Source organism: Euprymna scolopes, chromosome 17 (genome assembly GCF_053919585.1).
Source record: "Euprymna scolopes isolate OS-2025 chromosome 17, ASM5391958v1, whole genome shotgun sequence".
NCBI lineage: Eukaryota > Metazoa > Mollusca > Cephalopoda > Sepiida > Sepiolidae > Euprymna > Euprymna scolopes.
In genome coordinates, this window is record NC_136498.1 from 63,302,298 (window position 1) to 63,327,990 (window position 25,693).

At 33.8% G+C, this 25,693-nt stretch overlaps 1 protein-coding gene and 1 pseudogene across 1 annotated transcript in view; both read right to left on the reverse strand.

Moving 5' to 3' along the window:
* The window catches only part of LOC145296757 (uncharacterized), a 485,527-nt gene that overhangs the window by 148,203 nt on the left and 311,631 nt on the right, over positions 1 to 25,693 (reverse strand). The window lies entirely within an intron of this gene.
* On the reverse strand, positions 5,615 to 5,731 carry LOC145297103 (5S ribosomal RNA; annotated as a pseudogene).

Genomic DNA, 25,693 nt, shown 5'->3' on the forward strand with positions numbered 1-25,693 from the left:
AAAATCTGTCCCCTCTCCCTATTTCTAAGTAAAGGCGAATATTTTAAAACTTGTGCCCTGTACTGATAGCGACTAGCTATTTTAGTCACGAGAAATTACGAAATAAATACCTTTTTAATCCTCCAAGAAAAGTTGTGCCGACGTTATCATTTTTCATTTGCGACCGGGTCTATATACAACGTGTTGGGCCTGTTAGAGTGAAACAGACGACTACATTATAGTAGGAATTCTGCCGACCCCAACCAGATGACAGGTCCTTGTCTCGTCGACAGTAATATTGCAAACAGCTGAGTCGTTAGCTGACATGCCTGGTCTTTGTAGCATTTGTAAAGTAAGTTATGAATTTTGCCTAACTTTGGCTGCCGGAATAAGAACAATCTTCCCTCGTGGGTTAATTAAAAATTGTTCATTCCGAAATCAAACACTTTTGTAAGAACTTCATTTAACTTTGAATTATTTCGAACTACAACGTCTTGGCTGATGTAACCTCCGACCTTCTCCAGGTATATCTTGTTGATCTGGGAATTCTTTCTATCGAACTCGGTAATTTGCACAGAATTTCCAACGATGCCTCTTACTTAATTCATTCCAGGGGGTGGTATGCTCTCGTTCTGTTAGCCATAAAAGGGTATAAGTCCTAAGTAATTCGCAATTGTATTTTTAGGATCGCCAGCACTGAGGATTGAACGTCCAACCTCCGGGAGAGCGTCACTTGGAACAGAATTTCCTCTAGTACTTATTTGTTGCGCTATGAGTTCTTGCGGTCTTTCACTATTTATCAAGGTTAAGAGCCAACTGAGAATAATGGTCAATGAGACGGAATTATTGTTACCCGAAAGATGAGGAACACTATGGGAATATTCACATTGATTTATGATATGGAATACGTTTGATTACATACGAGGCAGTTTATGCCAAAATTGGTTGATATTGGATTTGAAGATTATCAAGTTGTAACCATCAGGGAAGCAGTCTAGTGAAAATATGTTTCACAGGAAGAATCTCTATACATATCTGTCTATGGAAAGGCATGCTGAGGGAGAAAGAAAGTTCTTTTCCGTTGTGGTAGTAAGACGAGTTCTTCTTGCAAATGTGTTACAATGGAATCGAAGAACACGTAACTCATTTGCTAACCTGTCTGTATTCATATGTTTAATATTCATTAATTTATTTTTCGTTTTTGTTTGTTTGTTTGTTTGTTTGTTTGTTTTTCGTTTTATTTATTTATTTATTGTTGTTAAAAAAAAATGGAACAATTTGAGATTGATTTCTTTGTTTGGTCGTCCAGATTTTTGTGGTGTCTTTTTGTTTTGTATATAAAAACATTGTTTACGACAAAAGTGTATGGTTTTACTCTGTCGATGTTCATGTCAGTAGCGACAGGCATTGACCATTAAGTGTATCGCGAAACGGACATAAACACAAAAGAGTAAAGAAAGCGAGGATGCTGAATGATGAAAAGGGGCCGCGGCGCAGTTTTGATTGCTTGCCAGAGCCTAAGGCAAAAATCCCGCTTCCCGCCAAGCTGTTAGCGCTAACTTCTTCCACGCAAGTCAAGTATTTAAACCTTTCACTCGTTGCAAGTATTTATCTAGGAAGATCGGACGTTTAAACGTAGTTATGGATAGCCCAAATAACTTATAAATCCTATAAATATTCTTTCACCTCTCTTTAATTTTAGCCCAGTCTAAACTAATCTGTACGAATATTTATCTATAAAAATCTGACTTTTATAAGTAGTTACAGATAGAACTAAATGAGCTCAAATATACTTGATTAAAGCTCAGTCTAATAAGCCCAACGAATATTTCTTTTTTTTTTTCTAAGTTAGACTTTCAGACGTAGCTACAAATCACCAAATAAACTAGAATTGTCCCCCGTCTTTCCCTGATCTTGGCCCAGTTTGATAACGCATATGTATCTATGAAAATTGATGCGGATGGTCCAAATAATCTATATTTCTCCAATCCCTCCTGGATCGTGATCTACTTTAATAATAGAACCTAGGTCTATCTATCTTTGAAAATCGGAATTACATAGTAAAGAATGGCTCAAATAAGTTATAATTTTCTCCCTCTCTCTTGGAGTTTGGCTCAGTCTAATGATAAGTCTTACATATATTTGTCTATGAAAATCAGACTTTTGCGCAGTTACGGAGAGCTCAAATAACCTGGAAATCTTCCCCATCTCTTCTGAATCTTGGCTTATTGTTGTTGTTATTATTATTATTATTATTATTATTACAATAATAATAATAATAATAATAATAATATCATTATTATTATTATTACAATAATAATAATAATAATAATGTTATTATTATTATTACAATAATAATAATAATAATAATAATAATAATAATAATAATAATAATAAATGAATTAGAAAAATACATAACGCTGAACACAGAAAGGATAATTACCACAACAGCAGTCATGAACAATATAGCAAAAAAAGAGGCAAGAAATAAAACGAGAAAATAAAATGGGAAGGGAAATAACTAAACTGACGATTTATAAGGATAACAAAAGATGAGACTAACGAAGACACTTCGACATGACTACGAAAAGGAAACCAGAACAGAAAAAACTGATTCGCTAATATCAACCGCACAAGATAACGCGATTAGAACAAAACACATCAAAGCAAAGGTCGACAAGACACAGGGAAACAGCAAATGCAGACCCTGTAGACAAGGGATCAAATGATAAACAATATAATACGCGAATGCAGCTAACTAGCCCAAAAATAATACAAGAATAGAAAGGGAAGGCAGCACACAGGAAATTTTGCAGACAACCGCATCTTTAACGGCCAGACAAATTGTACAAACACCAAAACCGGCAGTCACAAAATTCTATGAGCAAATACCCGGATTGGCCAGAGAATACAAAGGGTTATAGAAGATGAAGAAAATCAAGATAACATCAATAATAGTAAAAACACTCGGAACAATCCCGAAAAACTTTGAAAAAAGAATGGGAGGATTGGAATCAGGTGAGTGGCTGAGATGATACAATAATGAAAACGGCTGAAATATTAAAGAAAACCCTTGAAAGCAGAAACCAATGTATATGAATTCTGTTCGCTAGCCGGACACATAGAAACTGCTACATGAGTAAAAACACAAAGAAAACAACATATGGAATCAAGAAAACTGAAACTATTTCATTTTAATTTGCTTCCATCCAAAATAAAAAGTTTCGACATCAACTGATATCACAACAAGTAGTCGAGGAGGGTTAAGGATGATGGAAAAACGCACTAACCAGACTTCCACTGGATGAGTGCGAAGAGGGCTGGAACCTTGGGGAGGCTTGTTGCCGCTTAAATTCCAGATAAGACCAATGGTCACTGACAAGGCGAAATCAACGGTTAACGGCGGAGTTATGTCGAGGTTGCTGTCCGATATAATGCAGGACTCGAAATCGGCAATGACAACTATGCATCACTGAAGACCACGATACATATACAAATGTAGTTTGCGATTAACGTTACAGAACGTCTGATCTGAACAATCAAACCTTTCATTGTAAAAGTCGGGTATGGGCCGACTGAGTGTTAAGGTATGCACTTTCCAGGCATGGCAGCTTCATTTTAGAGCGAGGTTCTTATTGCTGATCGCCTCAAGCGCTACTGTCGAGGAATGCAAACGGATCCGTTAATGGCTATTTTTCCTTCAGTTGTGTTGCTAATTCGCACGCCTGGTTTCGTAGTAATCATGAAGTAAATTAAGACTTCTACCCAGCTTTGTCTGATGGAATAAGAACAATATCCCTCTGTCCCGTGTATTAAATGAAAGGGTTCGTGCCAAACATTGCTGCTGTGGAAAATCAATAGGAGACTGGACACAAGGAGAGCATATAATTTTTTAAAATTGAATTCAAAGATTTTAAAAACGTTAAGTTACGCAAAGAATATGTGTGTGTGACGACACTTCTCCACCTATATGTTCAACGAATCTTTTACTACAAAATGGAAATTCAATATATAGCGTAATCAGACAAGTGGAAAACTTTTTAATCTGTTTTCATCCAGAAAAAAAGGGCTGCTGAGGGGGGTCAAAATTGGAAAATTGTTATGTGGGAGTCATCAGATTTTTATCTGTCTGTCAACTGTTTCACGAATGTGCATGCGTTAATTGGTCACATGACAAATGTCAAGAATAAGTAAACATTATTTAAAGTTCGTGTCAAGCTGGCCTAATGGTTATCGTACTTGACTGTCTTTAGGTTTTGGTTTCAATCTCAGTTCGAAAATTCTTTTTTTTTTTTACTTACAAGAAGTGAACTATTTGGTAAAAAAAAAACATAATACTCGCATGCATATGTCTCAGTTTAGTTCCGTTTATTTATTTATTTTTATTTTTATTACTAATTTTTAAAGATATTTTCGTTTAATACCTACGATATTACTGCTTATGCTAAATAAAAATTCTGCACTAATTAAAATATAATACTTATGCTTATTTGACGACCGAGCAACGCCGGGTGGCCTACTAATATATATATATATATATATATATATATATATATATATATATATATATATATATCATCCAAACACAACCGTGTTTGAATATATGGTTAAGTGACAGTTTTAGTCATTTAGAATTGTTTAAAAGCTTCAGCGCTCGCTCATTTTTCGAATAAATTTCAAACAATTATTACAGTTTATAGACCACCTTCTATATTGTAAAAAAAAATTCATTTCTTGTTCAGTAAAACAAAAGTTATGGTGAATTTTCTGGTGCAGGTGAGCGACGCTTTTATGATTGGTTTCCATAGCAATCACGTCACTTCAGCGACTACGGTTGCTACTAATTCACTGCTGTTGCTAAAAGAGACGTAACAAGTGAAACAGAAAATGTAAGCATGAAAGGGGGTAATTAAGGGGGTTATTGAAAGCAGACGAGTGCCGTACATTTACATGTGTTTATGGGGGTAAAAAAATAAGAATTAAATTAAACAAAGAACAAGTGAATTTATTGGAAACCTGGAAAAATCATGGATTACAATAGAAAAATGCGAGTATGAAAAGTAATATGTTTAAGCTTAAATATGGAAAGTAAAGGACGAGTTGTTAAAACTAGAAAAAAAAGGACAAGGTATTCTAGTAAAAAATATAATAAATTTATAACTTAAAATATTGCAGCATTAAGTATTTTTTTTTTTCAAATTCAATTTATAACATTATATAATCAATTCTTAATGCTGCAATATTTTAAGGTATAAATCTATATTTTTTACTAGAATATCCTGTCCTTTTCTTTTCCAGTTTTAACAACTAGTCCTTTACTTTTCCATGTTTAAGCTTAACCATATTATTTTTCATGCTCAAATTTTTCTATTGTAATATATATATATATATATATATATATATATATATATATATATATATATATATATATATATATATATATATGGGCCGGCGCTCCATCGTTTTTTTGACAGACTATGGATAAACACGAAGAGGTACCTGCGCGCGAAATTTTTGTGGCAGTAGGTTCGTAATCTCCAGTCACAGCTCTCCTGAGTCAACATTGTTAAATGCCGGTAGCAAGTGAAGTGTATGTACAGGACAACTGGAAACAAATGCCGAAATAAACGAAGAGCACAAACAGTGCCTGGAATTCCCAAATGGTCACCCATCTGGTACTAACCAGGCTCAACGTTGCTTAACTTCGGTGATCTGACGAGAACCGGTGTGTCAACGCGATTATGCCGTATATTATATTATATTATATACATATATATATGTATATATATATATATATATACACACACACACATGTGTATATAAGACGCTTATGCAATTCATGTCCGTATGTACGTTATCACATTTCAACCGATCAACAAAAATGGCGGTTGCTGATGAACACGGTGTAGCTAAGGTATAATAATTCTGACATTACACATTTTTAAATTAATTGTTCCAAAATCCAGTTGTATCGTTCCGTCGACCAAAAGTGCATTTTTTAATTAATGTATTCAAATATATATATATATATATACATATATATATATATATATATATATATATATATATATATATATATATATATATATTCGTTTCATTTACAATTATTTTTTACATAATTGGGATTAATTTTTTTTTATAGTATTGACCGTTACAGACATTACTTCAAAAGAAATGCTTTTTATCAACAAAATGAATAACTTTTACACACTGATCTAGAAAACGCCGTGAAAGTTCCATGGTGTCCAGATATTTAAAGAATATTCTGTAGCAAAATCCCACCTCTTCACTGTTGAGGTTCCTAAATATCGGATAGTCTTCTACTCTAATAGATTCTTCCCTCGGGCTGCTAGATTTTGGAATTCCCTCCCCTGTTTCCTGATTCCCTGACTACACTTACCTGCAGAAGTTTCAATGTAATGTGGAGAGACATCTCGCTTCTCAATTACTCACAATCCCCTATTAGACACGATCCTAAAATTTCCAAGTGGCAACGCTTGTGGATTCATCTATGTCTTGTTTAGAGTGAAAAGGAGTTTAAAATACAAAAGACAGTAAACAGCAAGTGGAAACGATACTATTTCCTCGTTCTTCCGGTTATGTCAGTCACATAGTTACATTATTCCTACATCAGTACTGGTCATGCAACACTAAAAATCAAGCCATAGTTTGTGCACGCGCTCCCGTCCGTGCCATCGTACAACACGAGTAGACACACCACTGTACCTTTACTGCACTGCTAACAATGTTTTCTAATCTGCCTTTCTCCTAATCATAGTCCGTCTTACTTATAACTTTAGGTGTTGCCCCACAGTTAAGCGTGTAGATAACGCGGCACAGTACCTTTATGAATATATGGGAAAAAAAAAAGGTGCATCGTCTCTGGAGGGCTGGTTCGCTCTATAAGCAGACAACACAATTAAATTACCTATGTTCAGCCATTCGGTCTTGTAAGAAGATAAAACTACAAATTGCCTCAGCTCTCTTTCGGCATCGTAGCACGCGACTGGAACTTTTCCTGGACTGAGAATTGATGCCGTCTCCTAATCTTTCGGTGTCGGAAGTACATCAATAATTGTTTCTTTCTTTTTTTTTTTTTTTTTTGTTGTTAAATACTAGGTGAACTCACAAGCGTTGTCCGAGTGTCAAATAAGTTGAACAGCACACACACACACATAGGTATAGATGTACACACACACACACACACACACACACACACACATACACACACACTCATGAGCAAAAAAATGGGCCAAGCGTATAAGAAAGAAGAAATCGATTTTTTCAATATTTTTCTATGAATTTTTGTTAATTTTAACTGAAAATTTCTATTTTGCAGATCATTATTATTATAGCATATAATAATAAGTGGAAAAATTAATCCTAAAAATGGTAAATATATATATAACATGTCTTCTTCCTAAGATTAAGGGAGGTGGTGTTTGATCAACACTGCTGGGGAGTCATGATGTAATATGCTGTTTTGTTTTTAAATCACCGAAACAGTATATATATATATATATATATATATATATATATATATATATATATATATATATATATATATATATATATATATATATATATATATATATAAAGTAATGAAATTAAAACGATGGAGTGTTTACCTGATATACGCAATGGTAAACTTCAATCTGATATAGATACTAGTTATATGTATATAATTTAATCCCAACCGAATAAAAAAGCTCAATACGCAATAGAGAGTAGAGCTTATTAAGAGAAAGAAAATTAAAACAGTAAGTTTAAATTTACAATCAAAATTTATTGTTCGACTGAATACTCCAAAAAACATCTACAAAGTCCTTATTCCGCAGAGTTTCAAAGAATGCTATTCTTGTTATTCTTCTCATCAGAGGACAAAGAAATCAGCAAATTATTTTTGTAGCAATGCTAGAATTTGCTGGTTATGGCATTAAGTGAACCCGCAATTGATTATAGTCATAAATGTCCAAGAAAAACAAGTGAAAAAATGTTGGATATGTAAAAAAAAAAATAATGTTTTTATATATTTTTTCATATCCAACATTTTTTCACTCGTTTTTTCTTAGCGATTTATGACTATAATAACTAAACATGATCATCCCATCAGAAAACCGACACGAGACGTTGCGAGCCTATCCTTGTTTTATCGTTATTTCCATGGCAGGTGCTCGTCTGAACTCCAATCTCTGGTCCCCCCTCGCCAATCTTTCACGAAAAACACCCGTCTAGCTGAATCTACTGTCAAAAATTTCCCCCACTCTATATCTGTGCTTAAATCAAAACGTGGATTCCATGAACAAAGCTTCTTTCTTAGAACTGCACGCCTGTGGAACTCTGTTCCGTCTGCCTGCTTCCCACCTGACTACAACTTGGATGTGTTCAAGTCCAACGTTAACAAATTCCTAATGAACCGCCCCCTTAAGTAAACACTTCATCAAATCTCCACACTAACGTAATGTACTTGCAATAACACTTACCCCTGAGTGGCTTCCGGGCCTTGATAAGTGGTGATCACTGTGTAAAAAAAAAGCACTAAGAGGGAATTAATTAAAATGAATGTTTAAAAGAATGTGCAAATTAGCTAGATCTTTTTCAGATAAATGCAATTCAACGATTCATATATATAACAAAGTTGTATTTTGTTAAATAAATAGAAAAAGGGTTTTTAATATGTATATCAATACACACAGAAAACAACAAATTTACATGAGTATAGATATGATATATCTTTTAAGGTTACAAAATTTAATAATAGATATGTACAAACCGATTTTATTAATTATGATGAATTAAAAAATAAAAAGTGAAAAAGCTAGCTGACCGGTTTCGAACCTGGCTCAACAGAGCTAAAATCGATGTAAAAAAAAAAAAAAAAAAAAAAAAACACCCTGGCAGAAGGCTAAATTACAAAGTGTCCCAGTAAAGAAGAGTTTTCCCTACATTGATTAAGGACAAGTTAACTTAAGTGTGGCATCAAAACAGATACTACACTCGAATCTTAGCTCGAAGGCCAGATTCATAAAACTTATCTTACAGTGAATTTTTTTTTTCTTGATTTTGATTCTAATTTTCTAAAAGTTTCGTAAAAATTGTCCAATGTTTTCATTTTTTCAATTAATTTTTCATTGAATTAGCTTCGTACTGACAGAAATAAATTTTCATTTAAAAAATTGACCAGTGTTTCTGCGGAAAAACTTTCGTTCGGGGCCTTCCAGTGTTTTCCGTAAACCACCCGGACGATTCCGACGATAGCACTGTCCTTATACTGCATAAGTACCGAATAACGTAAAACTTTGTTGTTGCCGTTGCGAATATTCAACTAAATTATTAAAAGCTAATATAAACTAATACAACCATTGGATTACGCATAAAATATCATCCGAGAAAAAAATGATCTTGGTATAGGGCTTTGTTTTCAATTGTACCTCCTGGACGAGCAGACAAACGGTGACAGCAAATTTATGGCAAAGATAAAATCATTAAATGTTACAGTGACTTTAACGTTCGCATTTATGTCTGTCGTTGTGTTTGTTTACTGCAGTAAGGAATGTGTAATAACATTCCTTTTACAATTTCTTTCTTTTTTTTTTCTTTCTGTCTTTTTTTTTTTATCAATCGAGAATATGCTACAGAGGTGTAGGACGAAGGGGTCTCTGGCTTCCATAATGTGAAACTTCAAGAAAGTTTATTCCATTCGTACCTCGAAGATATTATGATCCATAATATTATTTAATGCTGCCTGACAAACGGAAAAGATTAAGAGGTAGAGGGAGCGCGAAATAGAGCTGTCTAATGGAAAAGGTTAGGAGGGGCGGCGACCGAAATTAACTCCTGCCTCGATAAAATATTTCTTGATAAAGTCTTTCTCTCGTCAAATCAAACTTGTGTAAAAAAAAAAAAAAATTTGCTTTCGTCTGACATGAAATAACTAATCAATGAACATTTTTAAAAAATACGGCGGGAGAGAGAGTGAAAGAGAGAGAGAGTATAAGATAGAGAGAGAAAGAGAGTCTGAGGGGGGGAGAGAAAAGGCGACGGAAGCGAACGTCGCTTGAAGAAATCAAATGATAGAATCTCGGGATGGAACGTCGCGAGACCCCATGATGTCGTTAAATAACTTAAAGAAGGCGGAGAAAATAACGCTTTTACACGCAACAAAGCTTGGTGTCACATGACCACCATGTAGTGTATGAATGTAAAGACAGGACAACGAGAAATTATAACTTTATTCTATGCGTTTATTTTTGTTTGTTTTTGTTTTTTTTTGTTTTTTCGCAGTGTCAGAATGACAAAATGTTAACCGATCTGGAAAGACGGACAGTGCCTCGTCTAGAAATGGTCTGCGAACACACACGCGCGTGCACACACACACACACACACACACACACATATATATATATATATATATATATATATATATATATATATATATTAGTGATGGGACGATTCCAATATTTTCCCCGATTCCGATACAATTACCGATTCCGATTCTTTACAAATTTCTTAATATTTAACAATAGAATTGTTATAACCCCCCCTCCGATTACCATAAAAGCATGTTAAATGTGCAGATATTAGATATTTTCTCAAACGTAAAAGAAAAACCCTTGTAGGATATGATCTATAGACTTTAGTTTTACTGGTGATTTAAAATCAATAAATATTGTTTACTATTTTATCATTAACACTAGAAGCAGAAGATATTGCTTCAACAAAATCAATTATTACAAAAAGATAATTAAAAGAATCGTTTTTGGCATCGGAAACTCTGCACATTTTTCCCCGATACCCCCAAAAGTTCCGATTTTTTTAATTCTCGATTCCGATTCCAATTACTCGTCCCAACGCTAATATACACACACACACACACACACACACACACACACACACACACACACACATATATATATATATATATGAAGTGAAACAGCGAAACAGTATTGTAGTATTGTATGTGGATGACTAGAATGCTCTCTATCTTGGGTTGAGCATATTGGGAAGTGATATACAAACTGCCATTAGAGTATTAAGCGACGCTCTTTGTGTAAACAAATCGAGCGAAGGCATTTGGACGATGTGAAAACATCGTTAATTCACTACCCGCGCAGCAGCATCTGTATAGCGCAATGGTGAGAAGTCTAGGCTGTCATTTAGGCGGTCAGGTTTCGATCCTGGCTGAGGCAGTTGCCTGTCTATCCGTGGTGAGAAACAGCGAAACCAGTACTGTATGTGGATGACTATATATATACATATATATATATATATATATATATATATATATATATATATATATATATATATTTCGTCTTTGACCTACCTACGAACAATGTTTTTTTTTAATTGGAACTGAGACTTCTGCTTTTTGTTTTTCTTATTTCAGAATGACTTTTATTTTGAAATGAACATATCTTTGTTGAAATATTAGCCCTCGCGCGAAAGAGTAGGACACAAAATGTTTTAAATGATAATAATAATAATAGAATAACAATAACAGAGACTTTCGCTAGCGAGGACTACTATTGACCGTAACCAGTTATACATTCCTTTTGAAATTTTCATCTCTATTTTTCTCGTTATGTACTGAATGTTAATGAAACCTATATGAAATATGTTCCTTATTACATTTTAAAGATTTTCTATTCTGAAAGAAGTTTTTAAAAATTTAATCTAAAAAACTTATTTTAAAGTTTTTGTTAAAAAAATTCAGATTTTCTCATTATTCAGACCTGTATTACAAAGAGGGGATTGCAAAAAATGAGTTGTGGTGTGAGGAGAAATACAAACTGAAACAGAGAATATTCAGACTTGTAATAATACAAAGAGGGGGTTGCAAAAATGAGTTGTGGTGTGAGGAAAAATCATTGAAAATTTTATATCTATATCATTAATTGCTAGATGAAAGATAATGTTTTTAAAAAGTGCAACAGAATGTACATTACATAAAATAAATCCAAGGTAATTTTTTGATTCAATTTAAATTAAATTTTTATACCTTACTTTGTAAAATTTATAAAAGTGCACTTTCAAGATAAATAAATTTCAAATTGAAGCTTGTACTATTATTTTTAAAGCTTATAGTAAAGACATTTTGTTTAACAATTTTCATGCCTTGGATGAAATGCTTTTCTAACTTGTATCTTATCCTTTCTGGCTATCAATTGTTCATCAATTTTATTTCCTCTACCTCGGATTTCAATTTACCTCATCGGATTTACCTGTCTTGGATTTGCATGTGGGTATTACCAAATATGGACTTCAACCTACGGATCTCCATTGACTTCTCCAACCTATTTGATATTCCAGAACTTTTCGTTGCTATAGCTACACCAATTTGCTATGATATTTCCAAAACTTTTTCTGTTATACAAATATGTTCGTATTCATATTTTGAAGTTTCATTTCATGCTTGGAAAAGAATTTCATCCTTATATTGTGTTATTATCTTTCCCCTGATGAGAAGCAGGCATTCTTTGAAATTACCCGTATTAAGGATTTCTTAATTTTTAATTTAGCAAACCTTGTCGGATAATAACAATTTCTGTTTTTTTTCCTTATATGCACATTTTTTAAATTTTATTTTCTTCTATTAAAACAGTTCTTTTGGATAATTTTTTTTGTCTAGTTTGGATTGTTTATATAAATATTTAAAATATTTAATATTATTTTAAGTTTATTCTCGTACTAAAGCTATTATAATTCTTTTATATATATACACATATATGTATGCATATATATATATATATATAGAGAGAGAAAGAGAGGCATATATGTGTGTGTGTGTGTGTGTGCGTGTGTGTGTGTGTGTGTGTGTGTGTGTGTGTGTGTGTGTGTGTGTGTGTGTGTGTGTGTGTGTGTGTAATATGCAATAAAATTTATTCAAATTCTGAACAACAAAAACATTATAAACCTATAAGGAAAGTAAACAAAATTTTAATTATTCAGCAAGGAGTACAAAAAAAAAACAAGAAAAATCTTATTCCATGGAGTTTCGAAGAATGCAATTCTTCTCATCAGAGGGAAGAAGTTTGCAAAAATATATAATAAATTATGCAGGTTAATGCACAAAAGGAAACAAACAATATAAAAGCAATCATACTTGCATCTAAAAAGTTATTACACAGTTAGTGATAGTTTATAGGGGTTCAATGAGATTAGAAAGCAAGAAAGGGAGAAAAAAGATATGACTAAAATTTGATTATATATATATATATATATATATATATATATATATATATATATATATATATATATATATATATATATATATATATATATTGATTTGTTGGAGAGCTATCGGCTACACATTAGCAAACGTGTTTCAATGACCCCCTAGCAGGGAAAATCACCTCATCAGGCCAAAAACCATCCATTGGCCTGATGAGGTGATTTTCCCTGCTAGGGGGTCATTGAAACACGTTTGCTAATGTGTAGGCAATAACTCTCCAACAAATCAATATATTGCTCTGTTTCATGCATTGAGCACTCTTTGGAATGACATATTGTGTTGTTGTTATGAGTTACTGAAAAATTCTACCAACAGTATAATATATATATATATATATATATATATATATATATATATATATATATATATATAATCAAATTTTAGTCATTCAATGAATTTAAAAATTTATGACGTAAAATGTTTGAATTTCAAATCAAAAGAGTTTTATTATTCTATGTAAGACAAAGAATATTACTGCCAGTAATATCTTGTAAGACTTATAATCATAGGTTTCCATACCAATTATTGTTAGATAATTTTATTCTGAAGTACACACACACAAATATATATATATATATATATATATATATATATATATATATATATATATATATATCATTTATTTTTACTTTATTTTTTAAAACACACACATATATGTGCACCTGTCTCACTGCTTTACAGCCCATCAGCGTAGTGTGACTGAATTAGGGGTTGAACCGCGAACCATATGTTCTATAGTCAAATGCGCATACCGTTAAGCTACGGGCACCTGCTGATGTTATTTGCTACTTTTATTATCGCTTTCAAAGTTATTTTGTCGTTGTGGATTTTATAGTGATAATGAAACACGTGTTAGTAAAGTACTGTTTTAAAAATGAAAATTAAAATAAATAATCTAATATATAAACGGCTATATTTTTGTTGGTCTGTCTCCGTATTTTCAAACTTTATTCCCCCCGAAAGGGGGATAGTGTTTCAAACTAAAAGTCGCAGAGCGGCGCTAGGGTCATCAAGTGATTGGATTTTTTACGGGCCTTTTTTCTAAATAGCCTTTAACCGGTTAAAACTGTTTTTAAAGTGCCAAACTTTTCTAAATAAAACTGTTTTTAAAGTGTCAAATCTTTTCTAAATGAAACTGTTTTTAAAGTGTTAAAACTGTTTTTAAAGTGTCAAAACTTTTCTAAATAAAACTGTTTTTAAAGAGTCAAAATTGGTAAAAGAAAGATTTAAATTGTTAAACATTTTCTACATTCATCTTAGTTTATTTTTAATTTTGGATTTGTTTGTATGCATGTCACGTTGGTACAGTGGTAACGTCACCAGCTTTGAATGCTACAGTTTCGGTTTCGATTCTAGCTGATGGCACCTAAATACCTTTTTTCTTTACTTTTGAAATCACGACTATATAATAATAATATATGCGCAATCTGGACAAATTAAAATATCATAATTAAGCGTACTCTACGCACGCGCAATGCCGCCCCCCACCCGCTACTATATATATATATATATATATATATATATATATATATATATATATATATACTAGCGGGGGTACCCGGCGTTGCCTGAGTGTTTGTTTCCGGGACGGGGGGGGGGGGAGTTTTAAAAAATGTTATGGTAGGTAAGTAGGAAGGATCAAACCCGGAGTCATGAGTAAAAGTAGGAAAATAAAGTGTGAAAAAAAACAAAAAAAAAACATCTGCAACGTTAACAGTTCGACCACCAAGAAAAGTCCATTCCAGTTGTTTAGGAAAAAAAAAAAACGACTACGGTAGGTCGGCGCGAACGTGAAAACATAATGTGAATTGTCCAGCACGCTAACCATTACGCCACAGAGCACTGCAGCTTAGTTTAGTGATTTTAAATAACTTCACATGAAAGAACTACGAAGCCAAACCGGTGTTCTCTTCTCAACTGTTCCTTGTGAACGATCCCCAAACGGTGTTAAGTGGTGGCAGGGGGAGGAGGAATTTATTAGAGAGAAAATATTTTACCACTTCCATTGATCTTAACCGATTTTGGCCGTGACTTCTCAGCAGAAAAAGTATAGAAATCTAAGATTATCGAGGAATTTGAGAAATAATAAGCCTATAACACACCTCAGATATTGTTCTGCCGTTTGTGCATATTATATTTGCATGAAATATCTTGATTTTTAATCCTATTAATGTCAAAATCAGACGGGAAAAAATTAGTTCATTTTATTTATATATATATATATATATATATATATATATATATATATATATATATATATTCCTGAACCAGATTATAAATATCATTATAAAAAATGTATCATGTAAATCATATATATACTTTATAATTTGTTTAGTCTTAAAATAATAAGAGGCTATGAGACCAAGTCGTTTAATGTAATTTTGTAAGCAAGATAGCCATAATCATCATCATTGCTAACGTATCACCACACCCGCCAAAAATTGAGAACGCCTCTCTGGGAGTATGGTATGATGATCACAGTACAAATAGGGCAATAGACCATACAACAGAAAAGGTAATGCCTAGGAGAGCGTATCAATATCAGAACAGGTACTACACTACCAACCTCCGAATTGAGCATTGGAATTGTATTAAAAAACGGTACAACAGAACATTAATCGAAGTAATAATATAGTTTCGACTTCAAATAGACAGGTACTCAACACCCATTAGGAATAGAGTGCAATTATTAGTAGTATTAGTATTATTCTTAGCAATGGACGTGTGTATATGTGTATGTCTCGCTAAAACTTAAAAAATACTGAACAAACCTCTATAACGTTTCTATTCTAAAGTATGCGAAACCATAGAAAAATAGTATCTAAAATTTAGAAAAAAAGACTCATTCTTCAGTTTATATCTATATCATTTCGATATTATCATGTAAAATGCAATAACTCAGATTTTTGTAAAGTTATTTCCCTTACGCCGAATTGAGTTATGTGTGTATCCAGAGAGAGAGAGAGAGAGAGAGAGAGAGAGAGAGAGAGGAATGAGTTTGGCGAAGAAAAAAAGGGAAGGTAGAAAGTTGTAAGAAATTGTTTGAAATAATATATTAACACAAAAAGTGTTGAGAATGGAATAGTTTTATGAAATGATGTGTTTCTGTATGGTTTCGTGTTTCGTTTCATGCTTGGTAATTTCCGCGTCCTATTTGCATAAACTGTATCTATTTCTGCTATCTTTGTTTTGTGAGTGCAAGTGTTAGAGACTGTCAAATTTTATATACCCAAAAGTAATGTGTAATTACACATATAAGAAACACGCCCTTTTCCTTTTTTCTTTTATTTTTCGTTTAACCACACTGAGCCACAGCAACGCATTGTACAGTTAGTTTATATATATATATATATATATATATATATATATATATATATATATATAGAGAGAGAGAGAGAGAGAGAGAGAGAGAGAGAGAGAGAGGGGGGAAGAGGGAGAGACAGACAGATGCATACATAAGAACTATATGTGTGTTTGAGCACGCGCGTTTGTAATGCGAATACACGCACACACATTATATATATATATATATATATATATATATATATATATATATATCCATATATAAAACTCAAATGACCTTGTAACAATGTACGTAACCCACTTTCCGGTTTACGACATCCGGTTGCGCATGTGCGCATGGCCTGCTCACTGAAATATTAACGTTATTATTTCGAAATTATTATTTAACACGAGAAGAGTGGGGTTTAAAATAAACAAAAGAACAAAAGAACAATTGGGACGCTGAAACATTAACGTTATTATTTCGAAATTATTTTTTTACATGGGAAGTTTAAAATAACTTAACTGTAATACAGAAATGAACGATGTAAAAAAAAAGCAGATATATCAAAATTTGAATTTAACTATAAGTATTATGGTATCTGTTCAGTGCACATTTACCTATATGTATGGTCAACCACTTATAATTCAGTAACTGTAAAATTTTTTTTTCAAAAATAATCAATTATAATAAACAGAACGACTCATAGAAATCTATCTATATTCTTTTTTCATTTTAATATACTTTCATAGAAATGTTTCTGTTATGTCAAAAGAAAACTATTTTCTTTACGTCATAAGTGTCACGCTCATACATGAATTCAATAGCTAATATAACATACTGACCGTCGGGTCACATATAGTCTAGTATATATATATATATATATATATATATATATATATATATATATATATATATATATATATATATATATAATGTGCATGTATTCGCATACAAACGCGCGTACTCACACACACATAGTTTTTATGTATGCATCTGTCTGTCTATCTATTTGTCTGTCTGTCTGTCTGTCTGTCTGTCTGTCTCTCTCTCTCTCTCTCTCTCTGTATATATATATATATATATATATATATATATATATATATATATATATATATATATATATTTATATATATATATACTAGATGCACCGTGTATTGCTGTGGCTCAGTGTGGTTAAACAGAAACTAAAACAAAAAAGAGAAAGGGTGTGATTATATATATATATATATATATATATATATATATATATATATATATATGTTTGTGTGTGTGTGTGCGCGCGCGTGCATGTACATATATATACACACACACACTATTATTTATATATATATTACACTAATTTATACACACATATATATATATATACACACTACTATATATATATATATATATATATATATATATATATATATACAGACATACGCACGTGTACACACACACACGAACACACTATTTATTGCTTCTATTCAAATAACGCATTTTATTAAAACGAATATATTTACCTAAAAGTAAAGTTTTATTTTTAGGAAAAAGTTAACTTTATTTATTTGCACAAGAAACGTAAAAAAGTAAAATAATGAAAGGAAAAAAAAAACATTATTTGTTGTTTTAAGTTTATTTTTTTATGTTTTTTTTTGTTTTTGTTTTTTATTATTATTGATATCTCTTTTCGGAAGAATTCCATTCGTCGGTTGTCCAATTTATTTCGGTTCTAAAAACAACGAATAAATAAGGGTTAAGATTTATGTAGAAACATTCCTTTATTGCAATAAAATAAGAAGAGAGGGAATAAAATGAAATAAATACGAGCACAGGGAAATAAAAATTAAAAAAAGCCAAAAAAAAGAGAGAGGGGGGAGAAGAGAGTCGAGCAAGTTAGATGTTGCAAACTTTTTTTTTTTTTTTTTTCTGGTCGGGTTGTCTAAAGCTATCGATAACAGGTGCCTGGTTTTAGTTTCACTTTAATTAGACGAAATTCTAGGGAGTAGTCCTCAAAAAAAAATCCGAAACAAAAATTGTAATTCAAGAAGAAAACAAGGAAATCCGAATCACGAAGAAGAAAGGGAAACAAAAGAATGCGATTTCATTTCGTCATCTCGTTCGTCTAAGCGTTCGAATGCAGAAAACGCCATCTTGAGACATTTTTTACAATAGCCAAAAAAAAAAAAAAAAATTTGAAAAAAAAAAATAAATAAATGCACAACAAATAAATGTTACCAAAAGCAAGATAAGTTGCTCTTCTATCGGCAAGGGTATTCTTTCTGTTATAACGTATTTTAAAACGTTTATTTATTTGTACTATCTTGCTGTCGCTATTGCACCGATCGAGATAAGCAGTTGTATCAAAAAGTGTGGATGGTTCTACACAAAACCTTCACCTCTGTAAACAAGTCATCTGTGTGGATTTCCTAACAACTTACCTCATACGTTAAACTCGACGGGAGTATCCGTAATTTTTACCGTCTATTTCGATGTATAAGGCGACCGTCAGATAAGACGATGTATAAAATTGGAGCAAATTTTCATAAATTTATCATATATATATATATATATATATATATATATATATATATATATATACATATATCAAGGACTTATGTATGATATGAAACGAAATTGGAAATTAAAAGACGTTTCAATTATACCAGTCATCATAGGAGCAACTGGGCTTATGAAAAAGAACTTTAAAAAGTACATAGCAATTATACCCGGTGAACCAAGTGCAAGTGAAATACAAACGATTGCACTGAAAGGGACGGCTAGAATCCTGAAAAGATCTCTTGGTTGGACTCACTAAAATAGGGGTAAATGTCAGACATCTGGTTGGATGTCCCATCCCCTAGAAGAAAAAGTTTAAGAAAAATGAAAAAAAAAGAGACATATATATATATATATATATATATATATATATATATATATATATATATATATATATATATATAGTGTATCACAAAAGTGCGTACATCCCTCACATTTCTTCAAATATTTAAGTATATCTCTTCATGGGACAACACTGAAAAGTAGTTTGTTTGCAGCATGTATAACAGAGGTAATTTATTTTCCCCTCAAAATAACTTAGCCATTAAAAATTAAATCCCTGGCAACAAAAGTGAGTACACCCATTACAAAAAGTTGTCAATATTAACATACAACATGTCAGCTCTGAATATTTTGTGTGGCCACCATCATTATCCAAAACTGCTTTTACTCTCCTCGGCATGGAGTTTCCAGAGCTTCACATGTAGCCACTGGAATGCCCTTCCACTCTTCAATTACGACATCGCGAAGCTGGCGAATATTTGAGACTTTGCACACCTTCACCTTCTGCTTGAGGATGCTCCAAAGATGTCCTATTGGGTTCAAGTCTGGAGACATACTTGGCCAGACTATCACCTTTACTCTCAGCCTTTTCAGTAAAGCAGGGGTTGTCTTGGATGTGTGTTTTGGGTCATTTTCATGCTGGAACACTGCTCTGCGACTCAGTTTCTGGGGGGAGGGGATCATACTCTGCTGCAGTGTTTGACAGTACATGTTGGAGTTCATGTTTCCCCCCAATGAAATGTAACTCTCCAATACCTTCAGCACTCATGCAGCCCCAGACCATGACATTTCCACCACCATGCTAGACTATATCAGTTGTATAAGACGATTCCCAATTTTTAAAGATGATTTTTTTAACTTTAAGGGTCGTCTGATACGCTAAAATATACGGTATGTAAAAATAACACAACAGTTTCTGGCATGTAGCAGAAGACGATTTAGCCTATTATTTTTTTTTTTATTATTCAGTTATTTATGCCTTGTTTGAGGCATCGCTACTTTTAGTCAATAATTTCATGTCATCGTAAAATAAAAAAAAAAGAAAAGGAAAAATACACAGATTAAATTATCCTAAATAATTCATTAGATGGTGCCCAAAAATGCCCCTGTGGAATTACATAAAAGACAAAGAATCTCTTCTTTCCAACTTCCGCCCTTTCGACCTCTCTAGCTTTATCTCACCCACCCTATACTTCCGAAAAAATAAAATGCATTCGAGGGAATAATGGAATGAAACAGAAAAAAAGAAAATTCCAAGAAGTATCTTTAGGAGAAAGGGGACATCTTCCACCCGACTTTAATCAAGGCGAAGATGTTTCCACCAAGTCTCACCCCATCGTTTCTTTTGTGCATCCTCCCGCGACTTGCTTCCTTAATTTTCCTTCTCCTATGTGGGTAGGTTTAATTAGCTTCGTTATTTATTTGCTGCCAGCAGAACAGAATTCGTTTTTGTTTGTTTTTTTTTGTGTTTGTTTATTATTTATTTATTTATTTTATTTTTTGGTTTTGTTGTTTTCAATAATTGAACATATTGCTGTTTTTTGCGCGTGTTTTTAATTGTTATTTACTTTGTGTATTTTTATTTATTTAATACAAACTTAGAACCCGCCCTTCTGGCGGAATTTTGTGTGTGTTTTCACCTCCAGAGGATTCGGTTGAGTTTTATTCGTCTGTTTTTACGGCATCTCAACCACTTTCGGTCGCCATTTTAATACTAAAAACACTATGTTCCTTATAAACACTTCATTGTATCCGATTAATTGAACAAAAATCACTATTTTACTCATGGCGAAGAGTCGAGTTCACTGCTCTCCCAAGAGTATTAATAATGATTGAGCCCATTTATGGGCAGCAGCAGTAGCAGCACAAACTTCAACCCTTCCTCAACGTGACGTGATTATGGCAACGAGTAGTGTCTAATATACCTCTTCAGGTACTTCGGTTCCTGGAAGGGCCACACAAGACGAATTGGTCTGGCACACAACGGTATTACCTCTGCAGTCCGGCTAAACATATTTTTGTTAAATTCAAAAGCGTATGCATCAGGACCCGATGGCCTCTGGTCGTTTATGACACTGCGTCCATGGACAATCTACGGAAGCTAGGATGTCCACTCGTCTATCTCGATTGAGTATTTTGGTGTCCCTAAGTTATCTGTCCGTATTAGGTATGGTTCTGTATAGTTCTAGAAGGTCCACCTTCCCAGGCTTTACTATCTGGTCCTTTAGGAAGGGTTTGGTTTAGTGTTAATCGCCTAAGGTACTTCTACTGGAGATTTTCGACGAGGCGGCCAGGCATATTTTTTTCAGGCCAGAATGCTTTTCTTCTAGGGCGCTGGTTTCAAATGACACTTTCCTGACGTGAGAGGGAGATAAATAATTATCTATTGCAATACAGATTGGAGATAAAAACTTTGCGTTGGCGCATGTGAAACTGTTGTGATATTAACGACATACCGCCAAAAATGTTAGGAAACAAAGAAAAGCGCAATAAACTAGGTGATCAGCAAAACAAATGTGATGGGAATTAAAGTTAGTAGAAATACAACGGCGGAACTTGCTCACCAAGGCACACAAGAGCCTTTGAAAATAAGATTGTTAATCAAGGTGTGGCAGTTACTAGAACAAAGGACAGAACAATAGAGATTGATATATTTAGAATTAGTTTACGGACAGTTCTTGGAGTGGGGATGAGTTTGGCAACAGTTTATGAAGTCTTGAGTTGGCGATAAGTCAGGACAGTTTTCAGATTGAGGCGGTTGCCGGCAGGTTGCTGCTTAGATCAAATCTGGAGAGTTTTAGGAGGCCGAGATGAAGAGATCCACCGACTGACGAACATGGCTTTGATAGAAAACTAAGATGTGGGCATTAGTGTTTAGGGAAACGATGGTGTCACACACATGCAGGGTACAACCAACATCTACAAAATCTATCGGAGTCTTTTCTTTCTCTTGAGTTTGGTTATTTTTTACACTTTTGAACCAGTGCTCGCCCTCGGTAGTCGCCAATGTGTGACAAACGACTGCCGGAAAGAGAATGAAAACTGAAAGTGTACAAGGCCACGATGGAGTCGGCGATTGTTGTCGACTAAAAACGCGTGGTTTCACACTATCATTACAGATGAACACCTTCCTTGATGCCATGAAGCAACCACTAATCCCCGTCGGCCTTGATGTAAAGGGTAACTAAATGTTTTCCAGGAACAATAAAGTGCCTCAAATCTAGGAGAATGAATTCAGTCAAAAACAGGCGATAGCGATATTTCCATATTAGACGCTACAATCAGATCCAAACAACAACGGGCTTTTTGACTAGGAAAAAAGTGTAGTATCTGTTTGATACTACACTTGTTCTATTCTGTCATCGGTCAGTGAAGGAGAAATCCTTCTAGATCTATGCAGTTTGTATTTCAATTTAGAGTGCCTTTGGGGGGGGAAGCTTGATTTCCCTACATTGCAAACCGACTTTGTGCTTAATTTTGCTCTCGAGTGGGAGGTAAATAAATAGGAACAACAGCAGCAGTAGGGAGATGATGATGGCTCAAAGGTTAACGATGCGAACTGATAACCTAGGGGTGCCAAGTTTGAACCCATTTCGTTCCACAGAAACAGTTTCACTTCGCAGGGTTTCTCTTTTAATAGAAAGATTTTGATGAAAATCATTATGAATGGTGCTTAACAAACAAACAAACAAACAAACAAAAATCTGTGGGGGGTGGGTAAGAAGAGCATCAGCAATCACTAACAATATTTTTAGGTTTTATTGTTTCGCAAATAAAAGTTTCTAGTTTAAAAATTAGCTTAATATTTAAAATGAGATCTGTTCCTAAAAACTAATAAGAAATGATGAAACTTATTTTTTAGTGATATACATTCATTAGAACGTTGATACACTTTAACATTCGCATTACTAACTGCTGAGAGTGCTCAATTCTTCATGCAGACCGGACAACCTTGAGGTACGATCCTCATGGGCTCTGTGCAAAAGGCTGATTTGCTGAACAACAGCAACCCACCATCATCTCTTCGTGATATGGAACAAACTATTGTCAAGTTCGGCGTTCATCAGTAACAGCTAGGAGGTAATGGTGACTCAGTAGTTAACAATGCATGCTGACAACCTGGTGTGGCAAGTTCGAACCCAGTTCGTTTCACAGAAACAATTTCACTTATGAACGTTGGCGACTTTCACGTGGTCCCTCCCGTATGTATCCGATATCCTTCCAGAAATAATTCTTAATAGAAAGATATCGGGGAAACGAATGCCAAACATTTCATTGTTCAACAAGCAAACAAACAAACAGCAACAGCTCTCCGCGCCATCTCAGTGGTCGGGGGCGTAGAACCGTGGGACTGTCAGAGCTATTCAGTTAACAGTACTCTAAACGCAGATTCCATGAACAAAGTTTCTTTCCCCAGAACTGCCCGCCTGTGGAACACTTTTCCGCTGTGCTGCTTCCCGGTTCAATACAACATAGTAGCTTTCAAATCCAATGTAAACAAGTTCTTGTTGAACCGTCGCCATAAATAATCAAATTCAACCCAATTTACACCATTAGCAATTAATACACTACCTCCTTACATCCATTATCCTCGAGTGACCATGGGGCCTTGATAAGTGGTGACTTTCAAGTAAAATTAAAAGAAGTATTCTAGTGAAAATCAAAGAAAGAGTTCATATCTGTTGTCTTCTAGTCTCTACCTGTGTGTGTTACAAACAAAAAAAAAGAAAGTGTCAAAGAACGTTGCTTTCGGGCATGTACAGGGTGTTCCAAAAATTTTACATCATTTCGCAGGTCAGTACTTTTGGCAAATTTCGTTGAAATGGCCTACAATTTTTCACAGCTTGTATAGAAACGGTTCAATATTTTATGCTCAATGTTTGTAAATTTATCTCTTTTCAGGTTGAGAAATGCCGTTCACTTAAAAAAAATGTCATTTTGCTTGTTGAAATATGTTCGAACAAAGTCACCCAAGACAGTGCAGCGTGCCTCCTTTGTAAAATTAACCAAAACGCACCAACAAGTGGATCTGGCACCACATATTTAGGGATGAATGTTGCTTATGCAAGGCTAAAGGATCTGGATGGCCATCAATATCAGAAGAGAAGGTCGAGAGAGTTCGTGAAATATGAGTAGTTTCCAATATATTAGCATTTAAAATGACGTCAAATTTTGGGGGACACCCTGTACATCCCTTTGTGTGCTTTGAACCAAATCAATGTTATTACCCGGCGTCATATGTAATAGCGCGGCATTCCTGATCTGGGTGCTAGTGGTAAACATCTGGCATCTTGCACGTATAATGAATGGATGTGGAGAAGGATTTCATGAACACTGGACATCCTTGAGGCACGATTCTCGCGGGCTTTGTGCGAATGTCTGATCTGCTTAACAAAAACAACAGTCTTAAACTTACAATCATTCATGAACTCGGAAGTTGTGATAACAGATAACCTTTGAATTATGTCATTACGAACCTCGCTTCCTGGCAGAGACATTTCAAACAGATTGGCCTGACATACAGACGATCTACAGAAGCAAGGACGTTGAATCGTCTTTTCCGATGGGGAAACATCGGTAAATAAAGTTGCTGAAAAGACCACCCGAGATTTGTTGATTCATTGGGAGGAATCTTCGTTGCAGCTTTCCCGAGGATCTGTCAAACAAGATCAAAGACGGACCAGGTATGTTTCTCTGATTGGCCTAATGTTACAACCACATAGAACTGTTATTTGTCTCTTTCTGTAATAAATGTTACATGTCCGTTGTTAAACTGTATCTGTTAATATATCAACAGTTTCGTAAGTGTTACACATGCATCAATTTAACAAACAATAGAAAAACTAGATTAGACGAACACACACATATATATACGGATGTCATACAGATGACTGTGGCATATATATATACAATCGTGTATACACTCTGCATACATGCATTCATTAGAAGAACACTATTACCGTTCTCTTTGATCAATGTTTATTTTAAGAATTCTTGCCATGGATTCATTTGTGAAATAGGAAATATATTTACGTTGTATTGAGAGGAATAAAGCGATTCAATGTTTACTTTTTTACTTTTAATCACAAACGGTTTACACAAAACTACTAGTTCACATAGTACGTTGATATTCTACAGTATACTAATTAATAACGCAAAATATAACTCATACCATGCATAGCAAATACTAGTAACTATATATCTTCCACATTCAGACACACGTACGTCGTATATACCCCCTCCAATGTTACACCCAATTCCCGACAATACAACGTATTTGTTATGTGGATAACAATATTGCATTTATTAGTTATTGACATTGCAACGCCAAGTTAGTTCGACGATTATTATTATGATCATTATTGATATTTGTAAAA